This window comes from Sminthopsis crassicaudata, chromosome 3 (assembly GCF_048593235.1).
Source record: "Sminthopsis crassicaudata isolate SCR6 chromosome 3, ASM4859323v1, whole genome shotgun sequence".
Taxonomy (NCBI): domain Eukaryota; kingdom Metazoa; phylum Chordata; class Mammalia; order Dasyuromorphia; family Dasyuridae; genus Sminthopsis; species Sminthopsis crassicaudata.
Window position 1 is genome coordinate 211,673,945 of NC_133619.1, and position 27,112 is coordinate 211,701,056.

The 27,112-nt window shown below is 33.3% G+C and overlaps 1 protein-coding gene across 9 annotated transcripts in view; it reads right to left on the reverse strand.

Moving 5' to 3' along the window:
* Positions 1-27,112, reverse strand: part of CDKL5 (cyclin dependent kinase like 5) — a 251,901-nt gene that overhangs the window by 182,734 nt on the left and 42,055 nt on the right. For 2 of the 9 annotated variants that reach the window (XM_074299885.1, XM_074299879.1), the window contains exons 1-2: positions 13,647-13,836; positions 13,027-13,335 (exon numbers count right to left, since the gene is read on the reverse strand). The exons of 4 other annotated variants lie outside the window; for them this stretch is intronic. The gene's annotated coding sequence lies outside the window, so the exon portion shown is untranslated. Of the gene's footprint in view, positions 1-10,034; positions 10,214-13,026; positions 13,609-13,646; positions 13,837-25,355; positions 25,706-27,112 lie in introns of those variants that run through there. 3 more of the 9 variants (XM_074299883.1, XM_074299884.1, XM_074299882.1) reach the window with 3 other exon arrangements.

Sequence of the window (27,112 nt, forward strand, 5' to 3'; positions counted from 1 at the left end):
ACAACTGCTTCTTGGACATCTCAAAAATAATGTACTATATCATTACAAATTCAACAAGTTCAAAATAAAATTCTTCTTTCTTCTCAAAATTTCACCTTCCCAAACTTCCCTAGTACATTAAAGACAACAATATCTTCCCAAACCCTTGGACCCATAGCCTCATCTTGACTCCTCACACTCACCCTACATATCCAAATGATATAGTGGATAAAGCTCTAGACATAAAGTACGAAAAGACCTGAGAGTTCAAATTCTACCTCAGACACAAGTCACTGTGGGATCCAGGGCAAGTCACCTCTCTCAGTCACAATTTCCTTATTTGTAAAATGAAGATAATATAGAACCTATCCCACAGTGCTATTGTAAAGAAGAAATGATAACTTGTGTAAAGCACTTTGCAAACTTTAAAGCACCAAATAAATACAATTATTTTTATTACTACTACTATGACAACAATGATGATGGTGATGATGAAGGTGATAGTAATGGTGTCCCATTCTTTCCATTCATATAGCCAGAAATATAGGTTCAGATCCTCATCACTCAGACTATTCTATTAATTTTCTAAATGGTTTCCCTACCTTAAGTCTCTTCTCACACTAGTTTTGGTACTAGTAGCCAAGGTGCTTTTCTAATATGTAATTTGACTATATCACTATCCTGCTCAATGAACCCCAGTTGTTCCCATTTATCTGCAATATAAAAACTTCTGTTTAACATTTTAAAGCTCATCATAACTTGATCTTTTTCTATCTTTCCTGCCTTCTTATACCTTACTTCCATCCATGTATTCTACTTTCTAGCTAAAAACTAAATGCAGTTCCTCAAAAATGAAAATCCAACACTTCATATCTCTAAACTTCATATCTCCTCCATGCCCAGAATTTTCTGCTCCCTTAGTTTTATCACTTAGTTTGCTTGGCTTTTTGCAAAATTCAGTTTTCTTTATTTCCCCAGCTTAACAGTGGCTAACACTTTTTGTTGCTGAGTAGTTTTAGTCATATCTGATTCTTCATAACTCTATTTGGGGTTTTCTTGGCAAAGATAGTAGAATGGTTTGCCACTTCCTTCTCGAGCTCATTTTACAGATGAGGAAACTAAACAAACACAGTTAAGTGACTGGTGTCAAACACTTAGTGTCTCTGAGGACAGATTTAAACTCAGAAAGATGAGGCTGGACACTCTACTCATTGTGCCACCTGTATGCCTGGCACATAACAAACTTTAACTAACATACCTATCATTGCTAGGATAAATTCAAACTGCTATTGTTAGTATTTAAACTTTCACAATATTTTTCCAACTTACCTTTCCAATCATTTTATGCTTTATTCCTCTTCAAAAATCAATTTTCCAATTAAACTGTCTTCCCCGATACTTTTCTCACAAAATACTCTATTTCTGTAACTTTGCCCAGGCCTTTCCTTATACTTAAAATATAGTCCCTTTTTATCTCTCTCTCTAAGATTCACATGTCAACAAGCATTCATATAGTTCTTACATACTATGTGTTAAATACTATGTTAAATGCTGGGGGTACAAAGAAAGAAAAAAAATATCCCTGTTCTTGAGGAGTTCATAGTATAATGGGAAAGATCTCATGCATACAGCTAGATATAAACAAGATGCATAGAGGATAATTGGAGATAATCTCAAAGGCAAAGACACTAGGAGCACTAAGACTTCTTCTATGAGGCCTTTCGTGAACCACATAGATGCTACTGCCTTTACCATCAACTTTATTTTGCATAAACATATTCTTGTATGTACTTTTATGTCTCCTACAGTATACAAAACTTTTTAAGGACAGGGACTGTTTCATTTATATTCAGGACCTTGTACACCTTAAATATATATATATATATATACATACACACACATACATATATATGTATATATATATATACTTTTGTAGTCTTTCATATTTGTCATTTTTTATGCCTTAGACGTGCATCATAGTCATTGCATAACTATTAGCAATGTCAAAATACTTCAGGAAGAAGAGGAAGATTAGATTTATTCAGCCAGCATCTTGCACTAGCTTCTCCTCAGATGTTCCTATAGGCCAGGGACTATAGTGAATTACTAAAGTTATTCCAAGGAGTCAGATAAGGGAAAGAAACTATTTAGTTTAGTTAATATCACAGAGAGAAGGGAATAACTGAAAGACTGACTGAGAATGAACAGTTTTAGAATGATAAAGTTACTCATGATAATGGTCCTGGATCTCTTTCCCAATATATATCAGTAATATGATAGGTTGGTTTGATCACAGCTAACTCTGTAAATCTAAAATTGTGACTTGTGCTAATCTAGAACCAATACACGTGAGGGAAACTAAATAAACACAGTTAAGTGACCAGTATCAAACAGTATCTCTGAGGACAGATTTAAACTCAGAAGGATGAGGCTGGACACTCTACTCATTGTGCCATCTAACTGTCTGCCTGGCACATAAGAAACTTTAACTAATATACCTATCACTGTTTCACAAAGCATTCACAAAGAATTTCACAAAGAAAAGTAACGAAAGTTAAAAAGCCTGATCCATCTGAGAGGTTTCTATCTAAACTACCCAGCTGAGTTTACTTCTTATTTCTCACTTCTAGAGACGTAAAGTCTTGGTAATAATCATTTGATATGTAATGATCAACTTTTTTTTCTTACCTTCTCACAAAGTGAGTAATCCCTCTGTCCTTACTGAAAGAAGTCACTGAAACTTTTATCTTTTCTCACGTGCTATATGCATAAGACTTTCTTCTTCAACCAGTATACCAATTCACTACATTCTATTGTATGGGATAATAATTTTCAAAAGTTCTCAAAAGCTGAGATGATATTATAATTGTTTATCTAAGTCTGAAACTGTCTGATTAGTTTCGATTGATAGAAGACATAAGAGTCAGCTTCCAGGCCTGGGATATTGGGATTATGTCTACTTCTGATAGACACTGGCTATGTGACCTGAGATAAGTCACTTATCCTCTCCTTACACCACCCATAATTATATAATCTATAATTAAAAATAAGGCTAGAACTTGCTCCACCTGCACTGCTAAGGGGAATATCTTCATTTTGTTATTCACTAAGCCAGTGAAATAACAGTTCCAATCCTTATCTCTGTCCTTCTATTGATAGTTTGGCAAATTTTCCAAGATGAAAAGTTTCAAAATGTTAGTCTGTATAGCTGATTAAAGCAATAATTACAAGTTGTTACCTTAAAAACTAAGAAATCATTTATCCTCTTTTCTTTTCCCAAGGCTCAAGGAAGGCTATATAAAATAATGTAACTAATTCATACCTCAATATTTTAGGGAATCTGTGCTCTGGTTGATGTGGGTAGTCTGTAAAGGAGTGCAAATCACAACCCACCCATATAACTTTTCATCCTGTGTGACTTTTGTCCATGTCCTTCCAAAAAAAGTTTTCCACAAGGGGTCTAGCCAACCACTTAGAGGCCCTCCTTTAGATTTCTTTAGATAAACTCTTAAATCACATCAAATTTGTATGGTATACAAATTGGGTAAGGTAAAAGGTTTTCATTTATAAATGCAACAAAAAAGCAGCTTGCTATTTTCAATAACTTGGTTGCTTAGAGATTTTCTTTATTTTCCTTCATTTCACATACCAAAAAAAGCTTTGGACTTACTTAAGAATATTGAGTTCAAAGAAAACCCATCTGTCTGTTCATATGCTAAATTATTATAGGCAAACTATAATCGTAGCAAGTTGCAGCATGTACTATACTGGTAAAGTAATTTTCCATTGCAGGATGTTCATCAGGTCACAGTCACTCTGCCATTGATTCTTTAACAACTTCTTTGAGTCCTAACTTGAATGACTTCTGAATTTCTGTGGCACATAAGGTTATCATGGGCAAAAGTACCAGTTTTTTTAGAAACTATCTTTTCACTGCTAATATTTAACTCATAGCAAAGAAAAAATCCTATATCCCACCCTGGTTTAAAAATAATGTAACAGAGGCAGCTAGGTAGCGCAGTGGATAGAGCACCAGCTCTATCAGGAGGACCTGAGTTCAATCTGGCCTCAGACATTTAACACTTCCTGGCTGTGTGACCTTGAGCAAGTGAGCAAGTCATTTAACAACTGCCTCAGCAAAATAATAATAACAACAATAATAATAATTATAATGTAATAATTACAACTTACAACATGGTATACTAGGAAAGAGTACTGGCTTCATATTTAGAAGATCTGAATTCAAATTCCATTTATGATTCTACCAATCATAAGATTGGTAAAGAAACCTCAGTTTCTTTATCTGTAGAGTAAAAGGTTTAAAATGATTATTCTCTGAGTTCTTTCCTATATCTAAATCTATGTTCCTATTGTTAAAGTATAAGCCAATGAATTTCCTTCTCAATCACACATTAATGTACTTTAGTCTCTTTTTTTAAAACAAGAAAAAAGAATGAACTTTAGGGAAAATGGTTTAGATAATAAAAAAGATATATGAAAAATTCAAATATTCAAACTGTTAACAAAAAAGTTAACAAAGATAAGTGCTAAAAGTGTCAAAATTTAAACAAAGGAGGGAAATTCTATAGTCTTCTCATTGATGCTCTTGTCTCCCAACATAGTGGATCCGGGAGGTAACAGGATACGTCTTAATCGCTATGAATGAGTTCTCTACTCTGCCACTCCCCAACCTTCGTGTGGTAAGAGGGGCCCAGGTCTATGATAGAAAGTTTGCCATCTTTGTCCATAACATGTACTAAAAACAAATTAAAATCTTCCTTAAACATTATTCTGACTCTGCCATTCACCAGTTTGAAAATCATCTTTGGCTTTCTCTGACAGTAAGTCTATGCTACTTATGCCACCATCAGAGATTCTTCATAATCAACTCCAAATCACCCCTTCCAGAACTAAGTAACTAAATACTCTTAGAGGTAAAATTAATTTATCAGAACACTTAAGTTAAACCTCTCATTTTGAATAAAAAAACAAGTGAGGCATATAGAGATTAAGAATGCTGACAAAATACTGTCTACAGCTGGATCCAGAACTAAATAGGAAGGGGAAAAAAAAATACAGACTGAATCACATCTGAAAAACTACTCAATGTCTTTATTAACCAAGATGTTTTCTTTTCAATAGAAAGATTTTTCTAGTGATGATTTATACAACTACAAATTGTACCAAGTGCAGTAGAAAAAGCATTGATTTGGAGTGAAAGAACCAACCATGGGCCTGAATCCTGACTCTGCTACTGCCTGTTTGATCTTGGTCAAATTATTTTGGCCTCTACAAAGAGAAATTCCACTTAAAGTATAATATATTTAGGAATCTATCTGCCAAGGGAAAAATCATAAACTATATGAGCAAAACTACAAAACACTTTCCACACAAAGTCAGATCTAACCAATTGAAAAAATATTAAATGCTCTTGTCCTTGGTCAAGGACATCAAAGTCCAAAGAATTAAATTAATAACAACAATATTCTAAAAGGAAGCATCAAATAGAGGATAGAACAGTAAATTTGGGTTGATCAAAACCTATGTTTGAATACTACTTCAAACCCTCGTTATGACCCTGAGCAGATCCTTAAATTTCTCCAAATCCTCATATTCTCATCTGTAAAATTAGTATTTAATCACCTCTTTCATAGGGTCCCTGTCAAGTTAAATGAGAAAATGTATGGAAAATGCTTAAAGCACTATGTCAAATTACCGTTGATAATAATTACCTATATTTCGATAGGATTTTCTTTCACAAAAATCCAATAGATCATGATTTCTCTATTTTTACAGACAATGAAGAATCTGAGGTTCAGGGAGCTTAACATGCTTACTCACAATCAAAAAGATAATCAAAGCTGAGATCTAGGAAGCAAAGAAGTAAATCAAAATTTATAATATCAAGCAAACACTAAAATTTTAAAGATCCAAAGATTTAACAATTGTTTTGAATGCAACAAAGATTTCTTAAGTAGTCACTGTATATGCATTATTACTTTAGCCATAGGGATATGAAGAAAAAAAACAACAGTTCTTGGCTTTATGATAATTAAAAATTTTATATTGTTTGATTTTAATTTGAAATCATATTATAATGATGGCACTCCAATAAGGAATCACTTAGGCTAAGTGGTCCCAATGCTCATAGAAGTATAGACAAAACAAAATAGCTTTACTCTTTCACAATTAACTCTATACCAGAGGGAATAAGACTTAAGAGCTTTCTGATTAGATGAACTCCTGACCAACAAGTGGATCTGGGTGTATGTATATTTCCTAAGAACAGTGGTATGATTACGATGACATTATACACATCAATCAAGTAATATTTATTAAGTATTTTCTGTGTGCTGGGCACTCTAATAAGAAATGGGGATTTAAAAAAAGAGGCAGCAAACAGTCCCTGACCTCAAGGAGTTCACAACCTCATAGAAGAGACAACATGCAAACAAATATATACAAAGCAAACTACATACAAGGTAAACAGGAAATTAGTAAAATGGAGAAGGTATCAGAATTAAGAGCAAATGAGTAAGGGTTCCTGGAGAAGAGGAAATCTTTGAGTGGGACTTAAAGGTAACAGTAGACAGAGCAGAGGAAGGAAAATGTTCCAAGCATGGAAAATAACTAAAGAGAATGCCCAGGGCTGGATAGTATAGTATCTGATTAGTGGCATAGTCAGCAGGCCAGTATTACTGGATCAGAGTACCTGCCAGGGAGGAAGAAAAAAGATTGGAATGGTAGGTGGGGATTAAGTTATGAATGTCTTTGAATGTCAAAGATACCATTTTTTATTTGTTCCTGGAAGCAACAGAAAACTACTGGAGTTTACTAAGGGGTAACAGATTCAGATATGTGATTTAGGAAAATTACTTCAGAGGTTGGAGGACCTACTAAAGTAGTGGAGAGAACTAAGGAAGGCAGACTTACCAGCAGGCTATGTCAATAATCTATTTGCTTTATAGACTTCTCAATGCTCACTTCTTAACATGCATGAAAACTGGGTGGAAATTTCTTTGAAAATCACTTTCAAAACTATATTACCAGGTCCAAGGACAGTAAAATAAAAAACAATTTTGTTTTGCTTTATTTCAAAATCATATTATCTATTCCATCACAGAACAGACCAAAGAAGACCTTATTCCTGGTAATAAGGTCTTTATTACATAACCATTATTTTGCTTGAAAGTAAACTCAAAGTTCACTTTATCATATATGTCAGAATCCAAGGTAATACCAAAAATAAAAAGAAAACCCCTCTCAAATCACATGTAGATTTTTTTCCAAATTACCTATCTCTTTTACTGTATTATTTCAAAATACACAAATTTGATGTTTACATCAAGGAAAAGGTCTATTTGAAGAACAGAAATTATTATTTCACTCTAAATCCTTTTAAGAATAACAAACTGGCCCAAAGTAATATTCCTTTTTCATATACAAATGCACACTCTACCTACTGTTTTCTTCCCTGTTTCCAATAAAAAATTCACGTAATGGCAGAAGTGGAAGTAGCCAAGATTTCTGGGGAAAGAAATCTGGTTCTTCAATACTTTATGTGCTTTCTGAATTCTGGAAGATGACTATGAACTACTACATAGAATTCCCAATCCCTCTATTTTTGTCCGTCTGCATTTTTTATTTCCTTCACAGGCTAATTGTATACTATTTCAAAGTCCAATTCTTTTTTTATACAGCTAAATAACTGTATGGACATGTATACATATATTGTATTTAACATATACTTTAGCATATTTAACATGTATTGGTCAACCTGCCATCTGGGGGAGAGGGGAAGGGGAAGGAGGGGAAAAGCTGGAACAAAAGGTTTTGCATTTGCCAATGCTGAAAAATTACCTATGCATATATCTTGTAAATAAAAAGCTATAATTAAAAAAACACTTTATGTACTTTCTAAGGGTACTATTTAGAAAAAGGGGAGAGAAGAGGCTAGGGAGAAAGAATGAAAAAACATAAAAGCAAACTGTGAGTATCAGAGATTTAATAATTATAATAAATATTGTTTAAAATCAATGTTTTATATGATTAATATAGAAATATGTTTAACATGATTATACATGTACAGTCTATATTGGAATGCTTGCTCTCTTGGAGTGGGGAAGAGAAGATGAATTTAGAAGTCAAGATTTTACAAAAATAAATGTTTAAAAAAACTACATTTACATGTAATTGGAAAAAAATTACTGAGAAATGAAAAAATATTTATTGTCTGATTAAAAAATAAAATAAAATGTTTTATACCTGTGAAAGATTTAAGAACACATATCAAAGCAATGACTAGCTACAACTCCAAAAGACCCATGATGAAACTCTTCCTGACAAAAAGGTGATACACTTATTGAGCAGATTGAGAGATATTTTAAACATGGTCCATAAAAATATTAGCTTTGCTTTACCATACATCTTTGTTATAGGGGTTTGTTTGTTTGTTTTCCCTTTTCAATAAGAGCAGAGGGCAGGAGAAAAGGAAAACAAGATTTTTATAAACTAAAGAAATAAAATAAAATAATTTACTTTAAAATACTTTCAATATGTTGATGCCACATTTGATAGCAATTTACTTAAGGAATACTGTTATTTTATTAAATTGAACATTTCTGCTGTGAAAGACAATTTACACAATCTGTCTTAATTATTGATACCTCCATCACTCTACTACATTTGATTACATGTACCTGCTACCACTATGCCAATTATTGCTAATTTAAAAGTACTGATGTCTTCCCACAAATTTGGGAAAATGACATGTCTCTCAGTCTACCAAGTTAAAAGCATAAATCATAAAGAGAGAAGCAAGAGATCAAAGATCTATTAGAATAGCAGAATATAGCTAAAATATTTTATTTGCAGTAGCACCAAATCTACTTGGGTTACTATATTATTTAGACACCCACAGCAGAATGAAAGAAAATGGAATCAAAGATGCTAAGATACAGTCATTTTACTAGGAATTAGCTATATTCCCAGTGATGCAAATATCAAATATTTTAAAAGGGAAAGATAGCAGAGAGAAGAAAGTAGTAGCCAGAGAAGGAGAGGTCACAGCAGGGAGTTGAGTTGGCAAAGTAGCCTGGTGTCCACAGCTATTTGTTTTTGTAGATTACAAAAAACAGTTAATTTAATAAATTTTAGGTTTTACTTAAATAGCATATTTATAAAAGGGATTGTCTGATCCCTGGCTTTCTTTGTAACACAAAAGTAACACCAAAAAAAAAAAAAAAAAAAAAAAAAAAAGAAAAGAAGAGAAAAACTGAAAACTTAAGGCCCAGAAAGACTGACTTACCTAACATCTCACCTGTGATAAGCATAAGAGCCCAGATTTTAACTTAGGCTTTTTGGCTCTATATCAAGTACCTTCTCTACCAAAGAGGTGATAGGTGAAGTCAGAGAAGAGGAGAAATGTATCAAAAGAACCAAGAATGAAGAAAACAAAAGAATTTAGTGTAACATTTTCATCTAAAGAGTAGAAAGGAGAGCCAGAAAAAAATAATCAAGTGAGAAGAAAATCAGAAAGATAGTATTATGGGAGCCAAAGGAAAGAGAGTCTCAAGAAGAATGTAGAGAAGTAAAGGAAGATGAAAACTGAAAAAAAAAGTCAATGGATTTAAGGACTAAACCACTTGACTATATACAAGTATAGTTTTTTTTTTTTTTAATCAATAATCTCCTTTAATAGTGATTTAAATAATTTAAATCATAATTTGCACTTTAAAGAACACATATTATAGACAAAAGACCCTTATGTGCATAGCTTATTCTCTTGAATATTCTTTTGAGTTACTATTGAAGATTACTTTGAAGATTAAGCATATGCTGAAAAAAATTGCCCATTGGGGGCAGCTAGGTGGCACGGTGGATAGAGCACCAGCCCTGAATTCAGGAGGACCTGAGTTCAAATGTGACACTTAACACTTCCTAGCTGTGTGACCCTGGGCAAGTTACTTAACCCCAGCCTCAAAAAAAAAAAAAAAAAAAAAAAAAAAAAGAAAAGAAAAGAAAAAATTGCCCATGGGCTTCAAAGTCCTACTTACAAAATTTGTCCATGCAACTAAGGTTCTTCAAAGTTTTTACCAGGGCTGTAGTGATTCTCCCATCACTTAGAGGAATGAACTTTAGAGACAATATTTAGTAAATTTGAAATTCTACTGTAATTATTACATCAAAGGTGGATTTAAGTTGGATATTTGTGGTCAGAGGTGGTTCAACCCTCCTGTAGAATGAGAAATTGCCATAGGTTAACTCTAATACAGAATGATTAAGTAGTATGGAAATAAAGAAAATACTTGCTATATATAAAGCACTGGAACTTTATTAACTTTTTTTTTTAACTAATGCTTTTTATTTACAAAACATATGCATGGGTAATTTTCCAAGACTGACCCTTGCAAAGCTTTCTGTTCCAAATTATCCCCTTTCCCTCCTGCCACCTCCTCTAGATGGCAGGTAGTCCAATACATGTTAAATGTGTTAAAATATATGTTAAATCCAATATATGTATACATTTATACAGTTATCTTGCTGCACAAGAAAAATCAGATTAAGAAGAAAAAGACTGGGAAAGAAAACAAAATAAAAGCAAACAACATAAAAAGAGTGAGAATGCTATGTTGTGGTCCACATTCAGCTCCCATAGTCCTCTCTCTGAGGGTAGATTGCTCTCTTCATCACTGAACAATTGGAATTGGTTTGAATCATCTCATTGTTGAAGAGAGCCACATCCATCAGAAATGATCATCATATAGTCTTATTGTTGCAGTGTATAATGATCTCCTGGTTCTGCTCCTTTCACTTAGCATCAGTTCATGTAAGTTTCTCAAGACCTCTCTGAAATCATTCTGCTGGTCGTTTCTTACAGAACAATAATATTCCATAACATTTATATACCATAACTTATTCAATCATTCTCCAATTAATGGGCATCCATTCAATTTCCAGTTTCTTGCCACTACAAAAAGGGCTGCCACAAACATGTTTGCACATATGGGTCCATTTCCCTCCTTTAAGGTCTCTTTGGGATGTAGGCCCAGTACAAATACTACTGGGTCAAAGGTTATGCACAGTTTGATGGCTTTTTGAGCATAGTTCCAAATTGCTCTCCCGAATGGTTGGGTCCATTTATAATTCCACCAACAATGTATCAATGTTCCAGTTTCCCCCCCCCAACATTCATCATTATCTTTTCCTGTCATCTTAGCCAATCTGAGAGGTGAATGGCAATTTTTAAAACACACAGTATTCTCTAATAAATCTGAGTTATAAGTCTGGATAAGAAGCAAATAAAATAAAAGTTGCTCAACTGCTAAAATAAAAGTACTAAATTGCTATTCAAACATCTCAGTCTTCTACTTGCACAGCTGATTTTTGAAGTCATGTTAAAATAATATATAATAAAATAATAGTAATAACAACAACAAAAATAGCTTCTATTTACAAAGCAAAAATTATTAATGCCAGGCACTGTGCTAAGCATTTTACAAATATTACCTCAGGGATAGTAAAGTGGATAGAGTACTAGCTTCACAATTAGGAAGACCTGAATTCAAATGCAGTCTCAAACACTTACTAGCTATGCTGCCCTGAGCAAATCATTTAACCCTGACTACCTCCAAAAAAAACTTGATTATTTCATTTGATCCTCACAACAACCCTGGGAAATAGGTGCTATTATTATTATCATTTTACAAAGAGGAAACTGAGGCAAACAAACAAAGGTTAAGTCACCTGCCCAAGGTCAAATAGCTAGTAAGTATCTAAGACCAAATTTGAACTGATCTTCCTAACTCTGCCGGGCCTTCTATCCACTGAGCCACAATTTGTACTTGCATAATTAATTCTTGAGTCAGCTGTTAAATTTCTCATTTGTTATATTTGGCTCAGTGTTATATACACTTGTCATGATCTTTTTCTAATCCTATTTATTCATTCAATGAATAAATAAATAAATTTATAAAATAAATGAATAAAGCTTTGGGTCATTTGCTAGATCTACTGAGCATAGCAAAGATGCTATCTAAATCACTGATTAAAATGTTAAATATTACAGGGCCCAGGCCCCCAGAATTGGGGAGCAATATATTGGCGATTAGATTCTCAACAAACAATGACCAATTAATTCCTATCCTTTAGGTCCACCAGTCTTAAGATTAACTCTGAATCAATAAAGTGGTACTATGATCTAGCTAATACTTTTCTATCTTATTTTATAAGAATAATATGAATAATTATTCTACCAGTCAAGTAACTCAATGATATGAACTAGTCAACTACTTTTGGAAAATATTTTTTTTTAATTCTGTGAGAAAAGTCACTGTACTCTTCATATCTTTTGACTTGAGAGATGCCACTTCTGGACACCTACCTAAAGGACAATAAAGACAAAAACAAATGCTCTATATAAATCAAAGTATTTACATCAGCAGGTTTTATGGAAGCAAGAAAGTTAGATAGAGAATAAATGACTATCAACTAAGGAATGACTGAACAATGGTATATGAATATTGAGCTGTAAGAATAACAAGGATAACAAATTCAGAGTTAACAAGGAAAGACCTGCATGAACTAATACAGACTAATGTAAATATAAGCAGGAAGACAATGTTTATTTACAATTACTATAAAAATGTAAATGGAAAGAACAATAAACAAATATCAATGTTGAAATAACAACCAATAGAGTAGAAAAGTGGTCAATATTTTTAAAATATAATAAATGATAAAAATGCCTAAATGCCTATAGCTGAAAAGATTCAAAAGACTATGGAGATGGTTTAATGTGACTTTTGGTTAGTTTTGGGTAGAATGTTTCTCAATTTAAGAGGCTAGTTTTGCTAGAAGAGGGAATCTGAGTAGAATATCAGATGACTTGAGATGTGAAAAGAAAAAGCACCAATAAACGTTAAAAAAAAAAAAAAAATGAGGTTAACAGGGCACAACTTGTTCCACTGCCTCCTCTTCTAGATCTTCACTAACCATCCACTTAATAATAACCTCAAGAATTTTGCCAGGAATAGAAGTCAAACTCACCATCCTACTGCTTCTAGAATCCATTCTCTTCCTTTTGTTGAGGGCTGTGAAAACATATTCCCTTTTCCATTTCTGTGGCACCTTTTCCATACTCCATTATCTTTCAGAGATCACTGACAGTGGTGGAATGGTGGAACAATCACATCTGCCAATTCTTTCAGTACTCTGGTATCGTAGTTCCTTTGGGCCTGATGACTTGAACTCAACAAGACCTGCTAGATGTTCTCTTACTATCACCCTACTTATCTTGTGCATCAAGTCCTTACTGGTCATTTTTGTTCTGTCCTTTCCATTCCAAAGATCTTTCTCCTTGGCAGAGAAAACAGAAGCAAAGTAAAAGTTGAGTTCTTCTGACTTTATGCCACTGAACAGTATCATTTTCCCACCTACCCTCAGTCCTATTTTTTCTTCATTATTCACTTTCCCCAAAATAACTTTTTTAAATAAGAAAGAAACTTCTTTGATATCCTTAGGGCTTTTATTAGCCTCAATTGATTCTGAACTTTATCATTCCTGACACTAATCTTCAGAACCATTATGAATTCTCTCTTCATAACATACACAAACTGGTTCATAAATAAAGAACTATATAAATCTGATCTATTATTATCCTCAGTTACCTTGCCCTTGCTTCCATCTTCTCAATGTCTTCTTTAGATCTAAGTTGGTTGCTGAGTTCCTTGAACATCCATACAGATTCTTTAGAGTTTAGAGTTTAGACAATGTCACCGAAACTTCCTCTTCAGAACTGTTTTTCTTTGTTTCTTCAAAATTCTTGAGAACTTCCCATCCCTCCTGGGTCAACCTCCACTACAGAATTTTAAGCCACAGGATCATATCAATCATTTCTTTGAAACCTTTGAATTATGCTCTCCTAAACTCTCCCCACAAAAAATACATAGTATGCATATAAAACATGTAGATTTACTCTTTCATTTTATAAGAAACTCTAAGAAAAAAAAATCATCTCTCTCCATCTTAAAATTCTCATTATTTATATTTTGTCACCTAATTAAAGCAAATCAGATATAAAATAGTAACTGTCTTATTTCCTTATTTTTTGAAGGATAAAATATCATAAAACCAAGGAAATAAATTTTTAACTTTTCTGCTTTTTGGTAGAAAGAAAACTCCAAGATGTCTGAATAACTAAAATCCTCCATCATGATTAATATCATAATCTATTTCCCAAACTCCTAATCTATTTCCTCTTTCTGTCCTGGTAATCTATAGTATATTCCAATGACAGCAATATCTATGTAGTTTTTATATACTTTACACAAAGAGAGACAATTATATATTTTGTGACTTTTTTTTTAATTGAACTTTTTCTTTCTTGCTTGAAAATAAAAAGAAATTACTCAGGAGAAAAAAAAAAATCCTTATTTGACAAGAATTGTTAGGACAATTAAAAAGCATTGCCCAAAGTAGATTTAGGCCAATATCTTACACACAGACACAGACAGACACACACAATATCCATAAGTAAATCAGAAGAGAACCAAATCAAATACCATCCACAACTATGGTAAAGGGGAGAATTCTTAATCAAACAAAGAAAAGAGGAGAAAACATAACAAAATTAATAACTACATGTGTAATCATTATGGGAAGGGGGAATTAATCACTGACTCCATTGGGAGGGAGGGGAGAAAGGAGGAGGGAAGGGGAAGAGAAGGAAACGGAGGGAAGGGAAAGGAAAGGAAGAAGAGGAGAGAGGAAGATGGAAAATATGTGTAGTATCATGTAGGACAAAATTAATTGGACATTTCAGAATTTAACAGTACCAAGAAATCAATGAAAAGATACTTTTTACTTAACATTATCCAAAATTGTTCTAGGATAAGATATCAAGTGGAAGAAATATGGTAATTTAGAAGCTTTGCATTATCCAAAGGAGATGAATAATATAAAAGAAAAAGGAAGGCATTTTTTACCTTTCTTAAGAGTTTATACTCTTTTTTTCCTTTTGAGAGCTTAAGATAGAATAATAACAAGTTTGGCTTAGAGAAACTAAATACTGTTCGGAATGCCAACCCAATCAGAAATAAAGCTTTTTTTAAAAAGCATTTATAAAGAAAATTTGGTACTAAGGAGAATATATTCACAAAATTAGAAAGGTATGTTACTAAACACTATTAGCAAGGAGGAACGTTTGTTTTGTGACTAAGAAAAATCTGCAGAGAAGGGACAGGAATTTCACCTGAACTCACCCAAATTCCCCTTCATAACTTCCAAGTAATGCTTCAAATCAAATTATAGAAGAATTAATAAAAGGTCCAGGTGAAATAATTTTCCAGCTCAAGACCATAAATGAAGTAATTAAGAAAGGTCTGCCCTGAAAGTTAGCACTGAGACAATGCCAGCAAGAGATCTTGGCAGCACCTTGCATGAGTGGTACCAGCAACTTCAGTCTGTCTCAGCCCACAAATGTTAAGGAGATTGGATAAGTCTTCAGAAAGAGATTATAGGGGACCCTATACAGGCACTGGGCTAAAGATTCTGTTAAATAACCAGATACAGTTCTGAGTCATAGTCCCAATGCAAAGGGTAGCAAAAATTCTTGCAATCAAAAGTTTGCAAAGCAGAAAGAAGGGCTAGTGCTTCCGTTTGCAGAAAAGCAGGGGACCTAGTCAAAATTCCAAGACCAACAAGATTTTGGGACAAGAACTCAATATTTGACAAAAATAGTTAGGAAAACAATTTGGCAGAAACAGAAATTGGATAGATCAATATTTTATACCACACACCAAACAAAGTTAAAATGGGTCTGATTTAGACAGAAAGCAAATTAGGAGAGAACAGAAAATTTACCTGTCAGATCTATAAACAAAGGAAGGATTTATGGCCAAACATGAGAAAGAAAGCATTATGGGATGTAAAATGGATAATTATGATTACATTAAATTTAAAAAGTTTTGTTTTTGTAAGAGCAAAACCAATGCTGTGAAGATTAGAAGTAAAGCAAGAAACTGTGAAAGAAATTTTATAGTTAAGTTTTCCTAATAAAGTTCTCATTTTTCAAATATATAGAAAACTGAGTCAAATAGATTTTACAAGTCATAACCCAATTGATAAATGGTAAAGGATATGAACATGTGATTTTCAGAAGAAGAACAATCTTGGGGCAGCTAAATGGCACAGAAGAAAAAATACCAGATCTGGAATCTGGAGGACCTGAGTTAAAAATGTAACCTTATTAACTGTGTGACCCTAGACAAGTCTTCTCCCTACTCCCCCCCCCCAAATGCTCCAATTTCTGATTAGAGAAACATAAATTAAAACAACTCTGAGATACCAAATATGAGATAGCAGATTAGCTAACATAACAGAAAAAGAGAAACTATAAATATTAGTGGGGATGTAACAAAATTGAGACACTAGTGTACTGTGGTAGGATAGTGAACTATTTTAAATCATTCTGTAGAATAATTTGGGTGTAGAACTATACCCAAATGCTTTAAAACCCAGCAATGATACTACTAGATCTATATCCCAAAAATATTGGGAAATTACAAAAGAAAAAAATAGCTAAATGTACAAAAATATTTATAGCACCTCTTTTTGTGGCAGCAAAGAATTGGAAATTGTGAGGATGCCTATTAATTGGAGAATGACTTATGATTGTGACAGAATACTTTATGCTTTAAGAAATAAGGAACAGAATGTTTTCAAAACACACACACACACACACACACACACAAAAACCCTAAACTTATACGTATTGCAAACTAAAATAAGCACCGCCAGAAGAATGTAGAGACTAACAACATTATAAGATGATCAAATGTGAATGACTTAGCTCTTCTTAGCAAAACAATGATGCAAGACAATTCTGAAGGATTGAAAATGAAAAATATTATCCACCTCCAGAGAAAGAATTGATGGAATTTGAATGTAGATCATAGCATACTTTTTTTTAAACTTCCTTTATTTTTCTTGGTATTTTCTTTTCTTGTTCTGTTTTCTTTTGCAACACTGCTAATTGCTTTCCTTTTCTAGGTAGGGAGGAGAAAGAAAAAAGGAAAAATCTGGACCTCAAAATTAAAAAAAAAAAAAAATGTAAAAAATTTTATATGTAACTTAAGGAAAAAATAAGAGAAGAATTCTAGCTTTTCAAATTTTAAGAATTACCATTTTCAAAACATATGATCTCTATTTTTGGATATGATTCACATGACATGAAAAATTCTCTGGAAGTGGGTAGCTCTTTCTTCATAGTACTGTATAGTTGATTTGAGTATTTATCAGAGTAAGTTGGTTGTTTACAATTATTCTTCAAATAATATTGCTGTTACTATACACAATTCTGATCACTTTACTTTTCATTATTCATGCAACCATGAGCTGAGTCAATTAAAATTTAGAATTCTGAGATGATGATGAGAACGGAATGTAAAAGCTTATGCAAAGGCATCAAAGTAGAAGTTAGTATGTAAAGATAAAGAGGAAAGAGGCTAGTTTGGAGGAGATATATGTCCAAAAAAGGGAATAATGTGCAATATTTCTGGAAAGTAGGCAATCAAATAAGTATTTCTTAAGTACATTGCTATGGCCAGACACTGTGCTAAATTTTAAGGATACAAAGAAAAGCAAAAGACAAGGAGATCACAATAAGGGGTGGGATGAGAGAATGGAAAGAGAAGGAGAAAGAACATGCAAAAACTATGTACAAGCTATATACAGGATAGATTAAGGATAATCAAAAGAAGGAAGATATTAAGACGAGATTAGAAAACATTTCCAATTTTCAGAAGGATAGTATATTTTCAGAGGGCTTTGAATACTAAAATGGAGCATTCGGGGATCAATTCAAGATATCAGACTCCAATTAATTTTGCATTCATCTATGAAAGTGATCTTTCTAAATTACATGTCTGACCATGTCATCCCCCTATTCAGTAAACTCCAGTGATCAAAGGGATCAAAGAAAAATACATTTTGGTATTCAAAGCCGCTTTTCATCACCTGGTCCTCTCCTACTTTTCCACTCTTCTTACATTTAAATAAAGTGTACCTCGAACCATATCCCAAGGATCCTGCAAACTAATGATACTGGTCTCCTGATGGTCTTGAATAAAATCCCATTAACTGGAAACTTATTCTAATTTTTAATACCCTATCTTTCTTCTTTTGATTATCCTCCATCTATCCTGTATACTATGTACTTGGTTATACATAGTTTTTTGCATTTTTTTATCCTCCTTTTCTATCCTCCCACCCCACCCCTTATTATGTCAACTTTAATGTTAAAAGGAGAGAAAAAATAGTAATAATTCAATTGATTAAAATAATACAAGACTTGTTTATTGTTATATGACACAAATTTTAAAACATGAGCATTATTATTAATCGTTTAGGCACTTTAAATGGAACTAAAAAAATAAAGATTTGTCAAAGCTATTTCCAGTTCTCTAAAATAATTAGATCATAATTATTAATTAGCTTCAAAAAAATATGGGAAGAAATGTCTGGTCCAAGAAGAGGAAATGACAAAACCAAATGAAGAAAAAACAAATGAACCTTATCATAGACCAGAAAAGTGAGATAAATCATACCTATTTTCAGCCCTTTCTATTATTTATCATGACCTTATCCTCCTAATCAGACAAATTAATAACCTTGTAACAAATCAGATAACAGTAGTTATATATGTTATTATTGAACTAAATCATGGAGGAATAGAAAAGGTGCTGGAAAACTCCCATAATACTTGTATCTGTCAAGAGAGAGTTGAAAGTGAAGCTCAAAAAAGAAAAATATTCTTTCCTTTGGCCTCTTCCCTTGGAATGTAGGACTTGGCAGCCAAGCTTTTCTTCTCTTTGAAAATGCTTCCTCCTTGAGGATTTAAATACCTAAGTCTATTCTCTGCAATGACTCATGTTCTAAACTACCTTGATAATTTAGCACCAATGTGTGACCAAGTTTCCTCAAACTATGAGAATCCTTCTTCAATGTCATTCCAGTTCCAAAAACTTTTAGTACAAAATGCTATAGCTTACTACTCAGGCCTATCATGTAGTTCTCTATGACATTTGGTCATTAACAATTTCAATTCTTTATAGAGAATATAGCTGGGAAAATTATAGGGACTGCAATTTCCTAAATGCAATACAACCTAAATGCAAATGAACCTCCTGTTCAATTCAGGACTCATCTGTCTCAAGCATATAAACAGAATTCATGTATTAATACAATGGATTACCTTTCTAACAACATTACTCTTTTGGTTTTCTTTGTTAAATAAATTGTCAAATATTGTTTTTCAGTTATTATGAATCTCGCTGAGAAGCCCCTGTTATGCTCAAGAACTTGGTACAGTCAGAACAGGAGAATCTAAAGATACTTTTACTGTTTAAGATAATTTCTGAGAACTTTTATGGAAAAATTATAATAATCAAAATCAATATCTTTTCCTTTCTTCTATTTCTTATTTTTCCCACATCAATGAATTTTTCATAATTCAGATAGAAGCTGCAGATAATGCATCATCAGTGTTCCTTCTACTTTGTTATTGGTTTGTATATTTGCTGTAATAAATACAGTGGTCTTGACTACAGATAAACAGTTGTTTCTAAGAGAGTACTCTCACATTGATAATTGGTCTAGAACCAAAAAGTGAATGCCTAATGAGCTATTTAATTTCTTACCACCGGAAGTTTTCAATTAATAGCTAAATGAAACTTTACAGTAGAATGGAAGGGAGAAAATAAAAAGAGAATGACCAGAATGTTGCAACAGTCTAGGGAAAAGATGGCAATTTGTCCTACCAAATCCAGAATTGGAAAATTAGAAATTACATATATTTGGAAATTGAAAAATAAGAATGCAAGAGTCATTTCAAAAGAAGACTAAATAGGACTTGGTGCCTGAGCAGTCAAAAAGGGCAAAGACTTCAAGTTTCAAACTTAAATGTCTGAAAATGATAATACCACTGACAAAAATATAGAAAATGAGACATGACTTGGAGGAGAATGTGAAAATATATTATAAGACTACTGACTCTGAGGTAATGGTGTGTTTGCCAGTCAAAAAGTTAAGGAAGACAGCTTGGATGAAAAGACAGGAATGATATCCTACATTTAACACATTAAAGCTACAAAATAGGCCCTCCACCACAGAAAACAGAAGAGCAGAAGGCCAAGGACTGAATCTTTAGAAAAATTCTGTTATGGTAAACAATATGTTAGAAAGTCACATTTAAAGAGCTATTCCTCAACTGATTAAATGGTCAAAGATATGAATCCGTAGTTTTCAGACAAAGTAATCAAAGTGAAGAAGGATTCTGGGAAGATGGCAAAATAGGTCAGTACATTTCAAGCTCTCCCAATTTCCCCCACAAACAGAACAAATTTACACTTCAGGGCAAACACAGAGTGAGGAAAAATCAAGAATACTTGGAAGAGAACAGGGGTGCTCCTGATCTAAAGAAAGACCCCAGGCAGAAGATTAACCAGAGTGAAGTGCAAATACCTCAGGCTAGCTCTCTGCAGAAAACAAGTTGGCTGGAACCCTGGAGCCAGTTGGGCTTTGCTGGAACCTCAGAAGGAACCACAGAAACTTTCACCTCCTGGACCATGTGGAATTGAACAGGTCTGAGCCTGAGAAGCCTGAGAGAACTTCAGTTGATTAGGAATTCCAGGCCCAGCTGTGCTACAGAGATGCAGCCCTGGGAGAAAAGAAAACAGCACACCCGGCTAAGTGCAGAGGCAGAGGGGAAGGGCACTGCTGGCTGCAGTCACTTGCAGGAGGATGAAGCTTTTGGTTTGGGGTTCCAAGCCAGATAGGGGAGCTGAAGATGGCTAGAGACATCATCCTTCCACCCCACAATTAAAGAGAGATACTTAGATTAACATTTCTCATTTAAAAAAAAAAAAAAAAAAGTAAACTCACAAAGAAGAAATCTGATCATAGAAACTTACTATGGGAACAAGGAAGACTGGGGGGTTCAAAAAAAAAAAAAAAAAAAAAAAAGCTTCTACCCCAAAGAGTAATGTTAAATGGCTTCCTGCCCAGAGAAAATTTATAGATAAGAAATAACAAGCAGGTTTCAGAAAAACCTAAACAAACTTACATGAAATGCAATGAGCAAAATCAGAGAGAACATTGTACACAATAACAATATTGTATGACATTCAGCTGTGAATGACTTTCCTATTTTCAGCAATACAATGATGATCCAAAACAATTCTGGTTTTTGGGGGTTTTTTGTTTGTTTTTTGCTGAAGCAATTGGGATTAAGTGACTTGCCCAGGGTCACACAACTAGGAAGTGTTAAATGTCTGAGATTATATCTGAACTCAGGTTGTCCTGACTTCAGGTGCTCTATCCACTGTGATAACTAGCTGCCCCTCCAGGACAATTCTGAAGGACTTAAAATGAAACATGCTATCTACCACCAAAGAAAGAATTGATATAATCCAAATACAGATAAACTGAAGCATACTCCTAAATTTTTTTTTTTTTTTTTTGCTTGGAAAGTTTTAAATCCATGTTTTCTTTTATAACATGACTAAAATGCTTTATATGACTAAATCAAATTACTTGCCACTTCCAGAAATAAGAGGGGGAAAAGAGGAAAGAGGGAGGATTTAAAACTCGAATTTTTTGAAAAATAATGCTAAATATTTGTTTTCACATGTAAGTAGGAGAAAAAATACAATATAAAATAAATAAAAATATATGATGAGAAAAAAAATCACATTTAAGTGTTTTAAGTATCTCAAAATTTATTCTTCAGAGACCCTGTAATAATAAAAAAAACCACATATAATATATATATATACATATATGTGTGTATATATACACACATATACACATATGTATACACATAGAATAAGATTTGGAACACTTTATATCTATATGTTATATATATGTATGTTACATATATATAACCTAAGACTTCTTAAAAATCAAAATATTGAATTTTTAAAATTTCAGTTGTTAACTTTAAAAGCACAAACATATGAGGCAATTTGGATTTTGGTTAACTAGAAATTAATTCTATTTTATGTTGCAATTACTGTATATTCCTCTAAAAATGTATTAGTTTAATCCTAATATTTCAATTATCTAAAAAATTCCTTTTGTATTAGATATTTTGAGAATAAATTACATCACCCAGATCACAGGATTTTAAAATCATAGAATACAGTTCTGGAGCTGAAGGAAACTTTAGCAGAGGTCATCAAGCCCAAATGGCTTATATTATTAAAGAGGAGGAAAGAAAGAGATTATAGATGAGTAAAGAGGCTATATGTTTTGCCCAGACTCACACTGCCTGCAAACACCCAAGATGGGGTCAGGTTTTCCTCCTAACAAATCCAACACTGTCTTTAGATGAAGACAATTATTAAATATTAAAATATAAAATACAGTTTTGTTCTTCATATTCTTTGCCATTCTTCTTTTAAAATTGCAGTGATTTCCTACATTCAAAACAAGTAGTTTTGTGGCTATAAACATACATAATATTGAATAGGTATGTGGCACCAAAACCTTTATCAGCTTTACATTTTAAAAATGGAAACGCTCAATTGAAAAGGTGGTAACAAAATGTCGATTGATGAAAACAAGTAACTGAAACATTCATTCATCAATTCATTCATTTTTTAAAAGAAATTGTGTACTGAATGACACAAACATTTGATGTAAAAGTGAGCCCTAATGAACTCAACCAAAATAAGTTATTAACTTATTGTATTAATTTTCTAATGCAATGAAATACTAAAACCTTTAGTTAGTGAAGAATCCTAATAGATTCAAATGATACTTAAAAATAAAAACTCTTTGAAGGCAGAAATGGCCTCATTTTTATATTCCTAATGCCTGGCACAAGGTAGGCACTAAATAAAACGCCTGTTGAATGAATGAATCCCATTGTATTTTAATAGTGGAATGTAGTGCCAGAAACTGCATGATGAAGATTAAAAGAGTTATCTGTCACATTATACCATCACCCTTCCATCCTCTTTCTTTCTCTATATCCCATTCAAGTCCTGAAAAAAAATCTGTGAATTAGATCATTCAACACTAACTTCCAACCTTTATTTTCTGCTCTACGGGTCTCTGTTGTCCAAAATACTAAAATCTAGAGTATTAGGGAGAGGAGGGAAGCAGGAATGTGTGGAAAAGGGAAGTAAGGGGGAAGTTCCTAACATATCTAGATCAAATTGGGTTCCCATATCTGTATCTTCAATAAAATTAAAAGGGAAAGGAAGCTGAGAAAACAAATAATCAGGAATTTATCTATCTTTCCAAAAGCCCTATTTCAAACTAAAGTAAAATCTTTATTGGATCTTAACTAGACTTTGAGAATGATTATTAAGCCTATTAAAAATATACTATCAGAGAACTAATACTGATTTCATAGAATCTTTAAATCTTTACCTTTCATTTGTTATATAAAACTTTTCATAGTCTTTATGTCTCAATGACAGTTCACCATTGTCCTCAAATCTTTGTCCTTGAAAAAGTCCATATTACTTAGCCCAGATCTTATTACTTAGCTCCAGAAGTTCAGGTCATATTAGAAAATCCTGAATTACTATATTTTAGCAAACATTGAAGTGTTTCAATGGATAATGGAAAAGATTAACTCAAACCACTTTGCTATACCTATGTCAATTTACTGAAATAAAAGTATCAGAAAATTCCATAGTAACTGGGTCCTTAATTGAGAAATCAAAAAATCTGAAAGAAAAAATTCAATGCTACTAATATGCAAGTTGAGAAAGCAAAGGAGAAACATCCTCTAGTAATAAAATCTGATTTAAAAATGAATCAAGAAACATCAGGAACCAAAAACAAAACTTTGAAAAAGTAGATCCGTTGTTTGTATGTTTGTGTGTTGTATGTTTGTAATGTTTGTATCTTGTATGTTTGTATGTATACACACACACACACAACACACACACACACACACACACACACCCCAAAGTCCCAAAAGCAAGCTTTACTTGCTTAAAAGTGCACTGACTTTTGGGAAACCCCCGTATACATAGTTATTCATCTTTTTCTTAACAAAATAAAATGGTTCACCTATATACTTTAAAAATTGTGATTTTGAGTTTATCAACTCACACAGAAGAAAAAAAGTCAGAAAAATTCAGTAATCTATCCTAGTTCATATATGTAATAAATAACAATTAAGATCCTCTAGAGGAAATTAAAGTCCAGAAAGAGGAAGTAATCTGTTATTAAACACTTTTTTCCCTACAGAGAGTAAGTTTTGATTACAGGAATATAGTCAATGATTGGGAAGAAAGGGGACATATCTCTAAAATACAAGTTACCACAAATTGGACAACAGTAAAAGTGGGATGACAGAATGATTAAGTAAGGCGGAACCAAAGAGTACACATGAATTAAATCCCAAACAGCTGCTCCAAGCATTCTAAGAGAAGATATACCATTCTCTTTGGGAGCCATAATACACTTACATGTCACAGCTTGTTCTTCTAGCATAGAAATATAGTGGGCTGTTTTAGATCTAGAGAATCACAGTTGAATATTGGGTTAGAAAACTTAGGTATAACCTACTTCCTTCTTATACATCTCTCATAACAATTATTTACAGATTTCATTTTCACTTGTCAAGCCATAGCAAATCCATTAGGGGTTTCGAATGGCAAACAAGTATAAGAAGAGGACAAGGAAGAGGACAAGCAGGTTAGAATGACAGCAAGCAGAGCAGAGGAAAGATGAATAAAGGATCAATTAATATAGGTCTCTGAATTCAAAGAATCGAGGTGAAAACACCAGTTTACATAGGCTTTTAAGATCTGCAAAGCATTTTTCATAATTTTCATTTGGTCATTAAAACAAACTCAAGAGGCAAGTACTATAATTATTAATATCTCCATTTGATGGATCAGGAAGCTAAGGCTGTGAGAGGACAAAAAAGACTGGAATTTAAGAATAACTGAAAGGCATTCATCAAGCTATATCATTGGTACATTTGCACCTAGTAAAGATAATAGAATGAAAACTTTCATTTCAATGTAAAATTATATTATCTGCTTATGAATATTTGCATTTACAAATTTAGAAAGATAAAAGTCATTAGATAGTATAGTAAAAAAAATTTTTAAATTTTAAATCTTTGCATCATTTGACACAATCAGTACACCTGGTTCTTGAGTGTTGAGTGATTTGTCTCAGATCACACTGATAAAATAAATGTCAAGGGTAAAAGTTAGATCCAATTCTTACTATGTTAGGAATTCTTAATTAGGGTCCACAGAACCCACAAGGGATCCAATGATAAGTTTCAGGGGAGGTCCACGAACTTGAATGAGAAAAAAAATTACGTCTTTATTTTCACTAACCTCTAAATGAAATTTATCATTTCCTTCCATTATGAATAGAGGCAACAAACATTCTAAGAAAAGATCCTCAGGCTTCACCAGACTGACAAAAAAGATCATGACACAATAAAGGTAAAGAACTTAGGATCTAAGCCTAGTGCTCCATCCATTCTGCCCCAAAGACCCAAGAAAGTCATAAGGCTTGATTGCCTTAGGTAAGGATTTGATCTAAGAAAGAGTTAAATTTCTAGGGAGCTGACCAAGATTAGTAAACCCTAAGGTGCTGACAGAATATGGTGAAAAAGTATATAAAAGTAAAAATTCAATAATATATTAAATGGAAAGAACATAATCTCAAATCTTTTAAGCTGGGTTTTGTAAAACATTTTTGCACTTAGATCTGAAAATAAGCAAATAAAACATTCTAGAAATTCAGTCAATAAACATTTTATATACTATGTATTATATATTTATATGGGAATATAAAACATATATATTTATATGGGAATTTAAAAAAAAAAAAAAAAAAAAAGACAGGTCCTGCCCTCAAATTTACAATCTAATGGGAGAAGATAACATGAAAAAGGAAGCTAAAAAGGGAAAAGGCAAAAGAGCCAAGGGAGAACTGGCTACTCAGGGACCTGATGGAAAAGTCCAAAGATTCTCAAAAGCAGTTTGTAAATGGGGAGAAGACTATGCTGAATCCTCTCCTTAAACAGAGATCCCTTGATGTCTAATGAGAGGAACCAATCAGAGGAATAGAGATTTCAGATGAGATATTGATGTAAACTGTATCCCCCTGATTTTTTTTTTGGGGGGGGGATGGACCTGGGTTAGAGAAACCCTAAAATCTCAATCCTAGCCTTTAAAAGGGGCCCCACTTCCTGTTCCTAGAGGAAACTCCCATCATCTCCACCTACAATTCAATTAGAGATCTTGGCCTGGGGCATAATCACTACCCTTTATGGAATTGAAAATTAGTCCCTCAAATTCATCTGGAGATTGCTCCCTACTCTCCCCCCCTAACTGGATATTGTGGGCCAAAAAACCCCAATATTATCAAAGGCTGAACCCCAAACTTTTGCTAATTGCTTTCCGGATTTGGCCCACTGAGCAAGTTACTTCTCAGTGTAAACCCATCTTTGCTAAAAACCTAGCTTTACTAAATTCCTTTGGAACTAGCCCTCTGGGAAGTTGTTTCTCAGTGTAATAACCCATTTTTTGCCACAAACCTGCATTCCAGCAGCAACCTGGGAATCTCTCACCCTCATTTCTCACACCTCAACAAAGATGAGTGACAAAATTGATTCAATTGTTAGAAGAATAAGCCAGTTTATAAAGACCTAAGAGCCACAGGCACTCATTTTATACCCCTTGACTTTTTTCACAGTTCCTTAAGAAATAGCAAGAACTTGTGTTAGAACCTGTTCCTTTATAAATTTGCTACTGGGGGGAGGAGGGCATCAATAACATATTTAAATAAATGAGACTGATGTGAGTAAACTCTAAAAAACTGTTCCCTTCTGATCTGTAAAATTAACACTCTGAAATTGTGTACCCTTTGATCTGTAAAGAAGGGAGATTTGAATCTCAGGCCCTCCTGGGAAGCATATCTCCCCAGACAAGTTAAGTGGCATCATATGACTGGGCTTTTTCTAAGGCAAATCACACACACACACCCCCCACCTTTCCAACCCCTGCATTGTTAGCTGGATCCTCATTCAGGAAGCCTTAGAAGTGATTTCCATTCAGTTGGAGATCTGGGCCTGGGGACATTG